Here is an 11,463-nt window from a genome sequence, read left to right on the forward strand (position 1 = left end):
AGGTGTTTGGGTTTGGGTTTTTCCTCACTTGATGATTTTTGCTCAAAGTCCTCGGAGGATGGGTTGCTCTCAAATGACAAGTGTCACTTTCTCTCGGAGCAGTCAACCAGCTGGTGGTTGTAGGGGTGGCTATTTATAGCCTAGGGAGCAGCCCGACATGATAAGACATAAATGCCCTTCAATGATATGACCGTTAGGTGGATGGATATTTTGGGACAGCTGGCGCATAGCATAGCAACGGTCGGAATTTTTAGTAGCAAAATCCATAGGGCTATCATGTTCCTCACTGTGTAGGCAATCCGCACGGGCGAATTCCTAACTCCTCAGTCAGAACAAATTCCTCAGAGACCAGAAGAACATCGTCTCTGTCACTGAAGAATATGACTGGACTATATGAGATTTCCAATGGCTTCACTCGAAGGGATTGGTAGGTGTAGGATTTTGAGTTGAGAATCACATGGAAATTTTTTCTTAGTATTTCCTTGACCCCCTTTAACAGTACGGTGTTTCCTATGACTCAAGAAAGAGAAAATGAAACTACAAAAACAAAAGTCTTCATGCTTCATGTTCCTCGAATGAATACCAAGTCTTCAAGGTCACACCAATTTCTTCACTTTCAAAGTCTTCAGAAATCCAAAGTCTTCGGTCGAAGAACTTCATTTTTAGGGGTCGACTTTCTCTGTAAATATCAAACTCCTCATAGACTTATAGACATGTGTATACTCACAAACGCATTAGTCCCTTAACCTATAAGTCTTCAATACACCAAAATCACTAAGGGGCACTAGATGCACTTACACACTATGTGTTAATGCTTTGGTCCGGTACTCTATTAAAAGGTGGCCTTAATATCCCTTAGTTTCCGCTAGGACCCCGCTGCCACGGGAGGGTAGGACAAAAGATGCCATGCAAGTTCTTTTCCATAAGCACGTATGAGTATATTCGGAATACATGCCTACATTACATTGATGAATTGGAGCTAGTTCTATGTCACCCTAGGTTATGACTGTTACATGATGAACCGCATCTGGCATAATTCTCTATCACTGATCCATTGCCTACGAGCTTCCCATATATTGTTCTTCGCTTATTTACTTTTCCGTTGCTATTGTTACAATCACTACAAAATACCAAAAACATTACTTTTTCTACCGTTACCTTTTGCTACCGTTACCACTACTATCATATTACTTTGCTACTAAATACTTTGCTGCAGATATTAAGTTTCCAGGTGTGGTTGAATTGACAACTCAGCTGCTAATACTTGAGAATATTCTTTGGCTCCCCTTGTGTTGAATCAATAAATTTGGGTTGAATACTCTACCCTCCAAAACTGTTGCGATCCCCTATACTTGTGGGTTATCAGTGACGGTGATGGTGAAGTGATCCGCGCAGGGCTTCGCCTAAGCACAGCGGGAATATGAACATGGGTGTAAACTGTGGAGGGGGCGCCGCACACGGCTAACAATTGATGTTGTGTGTTTTAGGAGCCCCCTCCTCATATATATATAGGTGGGAGGGAGAGGGGAGAGGCCAAGGGGCGCCCCAAATGGGGCCGAATCCCACTTGGGCTCTTGCCCTAGCTTGGCCCTCTCTTCCTTCCTTGTATAGGCTCCAGGGGAAGGAAGGGGGAGGTGCCCCCCTTCCTTTCTCCCTTGAGGAGGGAAGGAGGAGGGACTTGCCCTCCCCCTTTCCTTTCCCTAGGGCTGGCCGGCCTAGTGGAGGGGTGTACTGTTGGGAAATGTAGCATGCAATTTCAAAAAAAATCCCACGCTCACGTAAGATCTATCTAGGAGATGCATAGCAGCGAGAGGGGAGAATGTGTCTATGTACCCTCGTAGACCGAAAGCGGAAGCGTTTGACAACGCGGTTGATGTAGTCAAAATTCTTCTCGTTCTGACCGATCAAGCACCAAACGTACGACACCTCTGAGTTCTGCACACGCTCAGCTCGATGACGTCCCTCGAACTCTTGACCCAGCAAAGTTTCCAGGAAGTAGATGAGTTCCGTTAGCACGACGGCATGGTGACGGTGATGGTGAAGTGATCCGTGCAGGGCTTCACCTAAGCACTACAAGAATATGACCGAGAGTGTAATCTGTGGAGGGAGGTGCCGCACATGGCTAACAGTTGTTGTTGTGTATTCTAGGCGCCTCCCCCCTCATATATATAGGTGGGAGGGAGAGGGAGCAGCCAAGGGGGCGCCTCAAGTAGGAGGAATCCTACTTGGGGGCCTTGTCCAATTCGCCCCCCTTACCATATTTTTCGTAGGGGGAAGGAAGGAGGAGGGAGGAGGGAACGAAGGGGGAGGCCGAATCCTTCCCCTTCCTTCTCTCTTCCCCTCTTTCCTTCCCCTTCTGGTTCGGCCCATTTGGGGGGCACATCAGCCCCTCCTTGCCACTGTGTTTCCCCTCTTGGCCCATTAGGCTCATATCTTTGCCATTGGCGCCTGATACGTCTCCATCGTATCTACTTTTCCAAACACTTTTGCCCTTGTTTTGGACTCTAACTTGTATGATTTGAATGGAACTAACCCGGACTGACGTTGTTTTCAGCAGAATTGCCATGATGTTCTTTTATGTGCAGAAAACAAAAGTTTTCGGAATGACCTGAAACTCCACGGAATGTCTTACAATAAATAATAAAAAATCCTCGCCAAAGATGAAGACCAGGGGGCCCACACCCTTTCCACGAGGGTGGGGGCGCCCCCCCCTAGGGCGCGCCCCCTACCTCGTGGGCCCCCTGGAGACCTCCCGACTCCAACTCCAACTCTATATAACTGCTTTCGGGGAGAAAAAAATAGGAGAGAAGATTTCATCGCGTTTTACGATACGGAGCCGCCGCCAAGCCCTAAAACCTCTCGGGAGGGCTGATCTGGAGTCCAATCGAGGCTCCAGAGAGGGGGATTCGTCGTCGTCGTCATCATCAACCATCCTCCATCGCTAATTTCATGATGCTCACCGTCGTGCGTGAGTAATTCCATCCTAGGCTTGCTGGACGGTGATGAGTTGGATGAGATTTACCATGTAATCGAGTTAGTTTTGTTAGGGTTTGATCCCTAGTATCCACTATGTTCTGAGATTGATGTTGCTATGACTTTGCTATGCTTAATGCTTGTCACTAGGGCCCGAGTGCCATGATTTCAGATCTGAACCTATTATGTTTTCATCAATATATGAGAGTTCTTGATCCTATCTTGCAAGTCTATAGTCACCTATTATGTGTTATGATCCGTTAACCCCGAAGTGACAATAATCGGGATACTTACCGGTGATGATCGTAGTTTGAGGAGTTCATGTATTCACTATGTGCTAATGCTTTGTTTCGGTTCTCTATTAAAACGAGGCCTTAATATCCCTTAGTTTCCATTAGGACCCCGCTGCCACGGGAGGGTAGGACAAAAGATGTCATGCAAGTTCTTTTCCATAAGCACGTATGACTATATTCGGGATACATGCCTACATTACATTGATGAATTGGAGCTAGTTCTGTGTCACCCTATGTTATGACTGTTACATGATGAACCGCATCCGGCATAATTATCCATCATTGATCCGATGCCTACGAGCTTTCCATATACTGGTTTACGCTTATTTACTTTCCCGTTGCTATTGTTACAATCACTACAAAATACCAAAAACATTACTTTGCTCTCGTTACTCTTTTGTTACCGTTACCATCACTGTCATATTACTTTGCTACTAAACAGTTTGTTGCAGGTACTAAGTTTCCAGGTGTGGTTGAATTGAAAACTCAGCTGCTAATACTTGAGAATATTCTTTCGCTCCCCTTGTGTCGAATCAATAAATTTGGGTTGAATACTTTACCCTTGAAAGCTGTTGCGATCCCCTATACTTGTGGGTCATCAAGAATAATTTCTGGCGCCGTTGCCGGGTAGCATAGCTCTATTCTTTGAGTCACTTGGGATTTATATCTGCTGAACACTATGAAGAATTTGAAAGACGCTAAGACAACAATTTATCCCTCAACTACGAGGGGAGGTAAGGAACTGCCATCTAGCTCTGCACTTGATTCACCTTCTATTATGAGTAAGCTTGCGATACCTAAACCTGCTTCTGCTATTCGTTCTGATATGTCACATGTTATTGATGATGCTACTTCTGCTATACATGATACTTATGATGAAACTACTTCTATGCTTGATACTACTGTGCCACTTGGTGATTTTCTCGAGGAACGACTTGCTAGGGCTAGAGAGATTGAAAATATTGAATCTGATTATGATGATGAAAGTGATGATGAAGAATCACTTGTTATTCCCGAGGGTTATTTATTTGATCAATAAGCTTCTTTAGGTATTTTAGCTTGCAAATATAGATATGAACTCAAAAGGTTATTAGCTAAATGGAATAAGCAATCTCTAAATGCTAGGATGAAACCTGACCCTGCTTTTGCTACTTCACCTATCTGTGTTACTGATAAGGATTATGAATTCTCTGTTGATCCTGATATAATTACTTTAGTTGAATCTAATCCTTTTCATGGCTGTGAATCTGAAACTGTTGTGGCACATCTTACTAAATTAAATGATATAGCCATCCTGTTCACTAATGATGAGAGATCTCGCTACTTTTATATCCTTAAAATATTTCCGTTCTCATTGAAGGGTGATGCTAAAATATGGTTTAATTCTCTTGATTCTGGTTGTGCGCGTAGTCCCCATGATATGATCTATTACTTCTCTCCTAAATATTTCCGTGCTCATAAGAAACAAGCTGCTTTAAAGGAAATATACAACTTTGTGCAAATTAAAGAAGAGAGTCTCCCACAAGCTTGGGGGAGGCTTCACAATTTACTTAATGCTTTGCCTGATCATCCTCCTAATAAAAATGAAATACTTGATATCTTTTACAATGGACTAACCGATGCTTCCAGAGATTACCTGGATAGTTGTGTTGGTTCTTTGTTCAGGGAAAGAACATCGGATGAAGCTAAAATCTTATTGAATAATATGTTGACAAATGAAAATAATTGGGCACCTCCTGAGCCAGCTCCTGCTCCAATTAATGATCCTATTCCTAAATCAACTCCGAAGAAGAGAGGTGTTCTATTTCTCAGTCCTGAAGATATGCAAGAGGCAAAGAAATCTATGAAAGAAAAAGGTATTAAAGCTGAAGATGTTAAGAATTTACCTCCTATTGAAGAAATACATGGTCTTAATTTACCGCCTATTGAAGAAACATATGATCTTAATCCTTTATTTATTGAAGAACCTCCAGACCTGATAACCCGACACAGGTAGTAAAGGTAAATTCTCTCTATAGATATGATAAAGCTGAAATCCCTCCTGTTAAAATTGCTAGTCAATGCTTGGATGAGTTTGATAATTTTATGTTTAAGCAAGAAGACTTCAATGCTTATTTTGGTAGACAATTAAAACAAGATGCTGATATGATTAAATACCTGGGTGATTATATGGCTAATATTAGAGGTGAACTCAGACTTGTTAGCAAACATGCTTCTATGGTTACCACTCAAGTATAACAAGTACTTAAAGCTCAAAAGGAATTGCTCAATGAGATGAATAGTAAGAAAAATGATTATGCTGTTAAAGTGGCTACTAGAACTGGTAGAATGACTCAGGAACCTTTGTATCCTGAAGGCCACCCTAAGAGAATTGAGCAAGATTCTCAGAGAAATAAAATTGATGCACCTAGTTCTTCTAAAAGGAAGAAAAAGAAAAATGATAGAACTGTGCAAACTTCTAGTGAACCTATTGCTAAACCACCTGATAATCCAAAGGATATTTTTATTTCTGATGCTGAAACACAACCTGGTAATGAAACTGAAACTAGTGATAATGTCAATAATAATGTTCATAATGATGCTCAACCTAGTAATGATAATGATGTAGAAATTGAACCTGTTGTTGATCTTGATAACCCACAATCAAAGAATCAACGTTATGATAGGAAAGACTTTGTTGCTAGGAAACATGGTAAAGAAAGAGAACCTTGGGTTCAGAAACCCATGCCTTTTCCTCCCAAACCATCCAAGAAAAAGGATGATGAGGATTTTGAGCGCTTTGCTGATATGATTAGACCTATCTTTTTGCGTATGCGATTGACTGATATGCTCAAAATGAATCCTTATGCTAAGTACATGAAATATATTGTTACAAATAAAAGAAAGATACCAGAAGCTGAAATTTCCACCATGCTTGCTAATTATACTTTTAAGGATGGAATACCTAAGAAACTTGGAGATCTAGGAGTACCTACTATACCATGCTCCATTAAAAGAAACTATGTTAAAACTGCTTTATGTGATCTTGGAGCCGGTGTTAGTGTTATGCCTCTCTCTTTATATCATAGACTTGACTTGAATAAGTTGACACCTACTGAAATATCTTTGCAAATGGCTGATAAATCAACTGCTATACCTGTCGGCATTTGTGAGGATGTGCCTGTTGTGGTTGCAAACGTTACTATTTTAACTAACTTTGTTATTCTTGATATTCCCGAGGACGATAGTATGTCTATTATTCTTGGAAGACCTTTTCTTAATACTGCAGGGGCTGTTATTGATTGCAACAAAGGCAATGTCACTTTTCATGTTAATGGTAATGAGCATACGGTACACTTTCCGAGGAAACAACCTCAAGTTCATAGTATCAATTCTATTGGAAAAATGCCATCGATTATATTTGGAGGTTTTGAATTTCATCTTCCTACTGTCAAGAAGAAATATGATATTCTTATTATTGGGGATGTCCATATCCCCGTTGAGGTAACATAGTGTTATTCGAAATTTCTCCAGTTCCATGTTATTCGGAATGAGTTCGTTAACAAGACATGATCAACCTTGCTAGTGGATTCCTTTTGATGAGCATGAGATGGATGAAACTAGAAGCACAACCTTCTGTACCCTCTCTATACTTTCTGTTATTTAGTTGAAATAAAGTAAAAATAAATAATTTTCTGTCTGTTATCTGATTATCCATGCAATATAAAAATACCTCGAAAATAAAAGTTCTCCAAATGCCCTGAAAATTAAATATGATTTTTTCTAGAATATTTGAGGATTTATGGAACAAAGAACACACCAGGGGGGCCAACCACCTTGCCACGAGGGTGGAGGGCGCGCCCACCCCCCTAGGGCGCGCCCCCTGCCTCGTGGGCCCACGGTGGCCCTTCTCCACTTATTCCTGCACCCATCCTCTTCTTCTTCCTTCCACAAACACGAAAAACCAACTCAAGCATGAGTTCCAGCCCTCTTTGCTGTAATTTTCGATCTCCTTGCTCAAAGCGCCTCTCACAAAACTTCTTGTGGAGATTGATCCTTGGTATGTGACTCCTCCATTGGTCCAATTAGTTTTTGTTCTAGTGCTTTATTCATTGCAAATTTTTGCTGCTTAGGTGACCCTGTTCTTGAGCTTGCATGTCAAATTTATATGGTCAAAAGTAGTTTTGATGCACGATACAGGCCCTGGGCACTTATAGGAGTGGTTGCTATCAATATTAGTGAGTTTGGTTTACTTTTATTTTGAAGTTACTAAAAATTTCAGAATTTTTCAGAAAATGATGAGGAGATTATTGAGGGGCTCATCGAGCCAAAGCTCGAAGGAAAAGGCACCGAAGCCTAAGTATAATTTTCCGCGCACCACGGAGGTTCGGGCATGTGAATGGCCTTCCGAGGATATCTTGAGAGCAGCCAGGATTTATGAAGATTTTCATGAATTGGCTCATAATGCAGACATCACTGCTTTCCTCCACGACCAATGTGATCAGTATCTCTTACTCACAAATACCTTTGTGCAAAACTTTCATTGTCATTCTAGGAACTCACCACCTACGGTGGAGTTTCATTTATATGATGAGCATAAGGAGATGTCACTTTATGATTTTGTCGGATTTGTTTAGTCCCTTTTGAGGGCAAGACAGAAGAACCGCATCGGGATGATGTGGAGGGATTTATTGATACTATCACTATAGGGGAAACTAGGAAGGTTTTCGATGCACGAATCACTAGCACACATTTTCCTGTCTTACGTTACTTTGCATTATTTGCTAGTTATTGCTTAATTGGTCGCGGAAATGTGGAAACCTTAGTATCCGTGATATTATTATTTTTCTCCAAGGTTTATATAGTGATAACATTTTTAGTATGGGCGGTATTATTGTTAAACGGTTAAGTCTGAACCGTATAAAGGGGCCCCATCTTTGGAGGCATCTATGCTACACACCTAGCTGCACATTTTAACATACCTATTAGGCATGCTGAGAAGGAAGAAAAAGTGCTGCCTCATGTTTATCTAGATTATAAAAGTATGGTGGCACATGATTTTATTATTAAGAATAGGGCAGGAGAGCTTAAATATCAATTGTTCTTTAATAAACATCATCCTGAGACTATTACCTTGCCTGCTCCTTCTTTGTTTGATTTGACTGTAGGCACGTACCTTGTTCCGTTGACGGCTATCCACGCCTACCGGAACCCTGCACCAGCCGAGGAGCCAGAACCGGAACCACAATTTGATCCTTCACGATAGTCTAACTATCAGTGGGATCCGGAGATGATTGCCAGCCAGTGGCAATCAGAGCCTTCTTCTTCCTCATCGCAGTACGACCCCAACTATTATTATGGATATCAGCCAGGCCAGTCGTGGCCATAGACCAACTTAGGCCAAAAGCCTAAGCTTGGGGGAGTACGTATTTCGCACTGGCATTACATTTATGTTCACACACACTCATTGCTAGATGTCGGTGCTCATACTTTTTCATTGTATCATCCATGCTAGTTTATTTCCTTTTATCCTTTCTTCTTGTGTGTTTGATAAACCTTAAGAAAAACCAAAAAAAATTAGTTGTAGCTTTTAATTAATTTACTTTCCATGCTTGTACTAGTAATTAAAAAGAAAACCCAAAAATATTTCCCGTTCTTCTTTTGCTTGTTGGGAGCTTTCCCGTGTAAATAGTTTTATTTCTTTTATTTCTTTGGGGGTCGATAGGATAAGACCATAATTAAATTGTTGAAGTGGCTCTTATATGCATTGTTGTTTATCTGACAAAAGAGCCCACATTGCTTTGTCTTCTCCTGTTTATTGAATGCTCGCAGATTCTAGCTTAGTCCAATACACGTGCATTCTTATTATTATTCACATCGTTCGGTCGTGCAAGTGAAAGGCAATTATGATGATATATGATGGACTGACTGAGATGAGAAAAACTGGTATGAACTCGACCTCTTTTGTTTTTGTAAATATGATGAGTTCATCGTTCTTGATTCAGCTTGTTATGAATAAACATGTTTGTAATGACAATTAGAGATCATAGTTGCTTGTGCCATGCTTGATTAGCTATGAGTTATAATGGTTTACCTTGCATGCCAACATGCTATTGAGATGGTTATGATGTGGTATGATGGGGTGGTATCCTCCTTTGAATGATTTAAGTGACTTGACTTGGCACATGTTCACGCATGTAGTTGAAACAAATCAACATAGCCTTCACGATATTTATGTTCATGGTGGATTATATCCTACTCATGCTTGCATCCAATGTTTATTAATTTTAACGCATGTACATGGCTGTTGTCGCTCTCTAGTTGGTCGCTTCCCAGTCTTTTGCTAGCCTTCACCTGTACAAAGCGGGAATACTGCTTGTGCATCCAATCCCTTAAACCCCAAAGTTATTCCAGATGAGTCCACTATACCTTCCTATATGCGGTATCTACCTGCCGTTCCAAGTAAATTTGTATGTGCCAAACTCTAAACCTTCAAATAATCATCCTGTTTTGTATGGTCGAATAGCTCATCTATCAACTAGGGCTGTCTGTATCTTCCATGCTAGGCGGGTTATTCTCAAGAGGAGTGGACTCCGCTCCTCACTCACGAGAAAATGGCTAGTCACCTGGATGCCCAGTCCCATGCTTTATGCAAACTAAATCAAAAATAATTGCAAAACAAAACTCCCCCTGGACCTGATGTATGTTGGCGGCACTCGTTGTTTCGAGCAAGCAATGGATTGATGTTTGTTGGTGGAGGGGGAGTATAAACTTTACCATTCTGTTTGGGAACCACCTATAATGTGTGTAGCATGGAAGATATCGCCATCTCTTGGTTTTTATGTTGACAATGAAAGCATACCGCTCAAAATATTATTCACCTCTATTTCAAAACCGAGCTCTGGCACATCTACAAATCCATGCTTCCCTCTACGAAGGGCCTATCTATTTACTTTTATGTTGAGTCATCATCCTCTTATTAAAAAGCACCAGTTGGAGAGCACCGCTGCCATTTGCATTCATTACTGTTAGTTAACATTGAGTATGACTTGACTGGATCTCTTTTACCATGAATTACAATGTCTAGTCAGTCCTTGATCTTTAAAGGTGCTTTGCATTTATGTTTTGCGGTCTCAGAAAGGGCTAGCGAGATACCATCTTGTTATATCATATTATGATTGTTTTGAGAGAGTGTTGTCATCCGAGATTTATTATTATTGCTCTCTAGTTGATTATGCCATTGATATGAGTAAACATGAGACCTAAGCGTTATTGTGAATATGGTTAGTTCATAATCTTTGTTGAAAACATGAATGCTGGCTTTACATATTTACAACAACAAGAGCAAACAGTGTTTGTAAAAGTCTTTCTTTATCACTTTCAGTTTGTCAACTGAATTGCTTGAGGACAAGAAAAGGTTTAAGCTTGGGGGAGTTGATACGTCTCCGTCGTATCTACTTTTCCAAACACTTTTGCCCTTGTTTTGGACTCTAACTTGTATGATTTGATTGGAACTAACCCAGACTGACGCTGTTTTCAGCAGAATTGCCATGATGTTGTTTTATGTGCAGAAAACAAAAGTTCTCAGAATGACCTGAAACTCCACGGAATGTCTTACAATAAATAATAAAAAATTCACACCAAAGATGAAGACCAGGGGGCCCACACCCTTTCCACGAGGGTGGGGGCGCGCCCCCCTACCTCGTGGGCCCCCTGGAGACCTCCCGACTCCAACTCCAACTCTATATAACTGCTTTCGGGGAGAAAAAAATAGGAGAGAAGATTTTATTGCGTTTTACGATATGGAGCCGCCGCCAAGCCCTACAACCTCTCGGGAGGGCTGATCTAGAGTCCGGTCGGGGCTCCGGAGAGGGGGATTCATCGCTGTCGTCGTCATCAACAATCCTCCATCACTAATTTCATGATGATCACTGCTGTGCGTGAGTAATTCCATCGTAGGCTTGCTGGACGGTGATGGGTTGGATGAGATTTATCATGTAATCGAGTTAGTTTTGTTAGGGTTTGATCCCTAGTATCCACTATGTTCTGAGATTGATGTTGCTATGACTTTGCTATGCTTAATGCTTGTCACTAGGGCCCGAGTGCCATGATTTCAGATCTGAACCTATTATGTTTTCATCAATATATGAGAGTTCTTGATCCTATCTTGCAAGTCTATAGTCACCTATTATGTGGTATGATCCATTAACCCCGAAGT

This window comes from Triticum dicoccoides, chromosome 3A (assembly GCF_002162155.2).
Source record: "Triticum dicoccoides isolate Atlit2015 ecotype Zavitan chromosome 3A, WEW_v2.0, whole genome shotgun sequence".
Lineage (NCBI taxonomy): Eukaryota > Viridiplantae > Streptophyta > Magnoliopsida > Poales > Poaceae > Triticum > Triticum dicoccoides.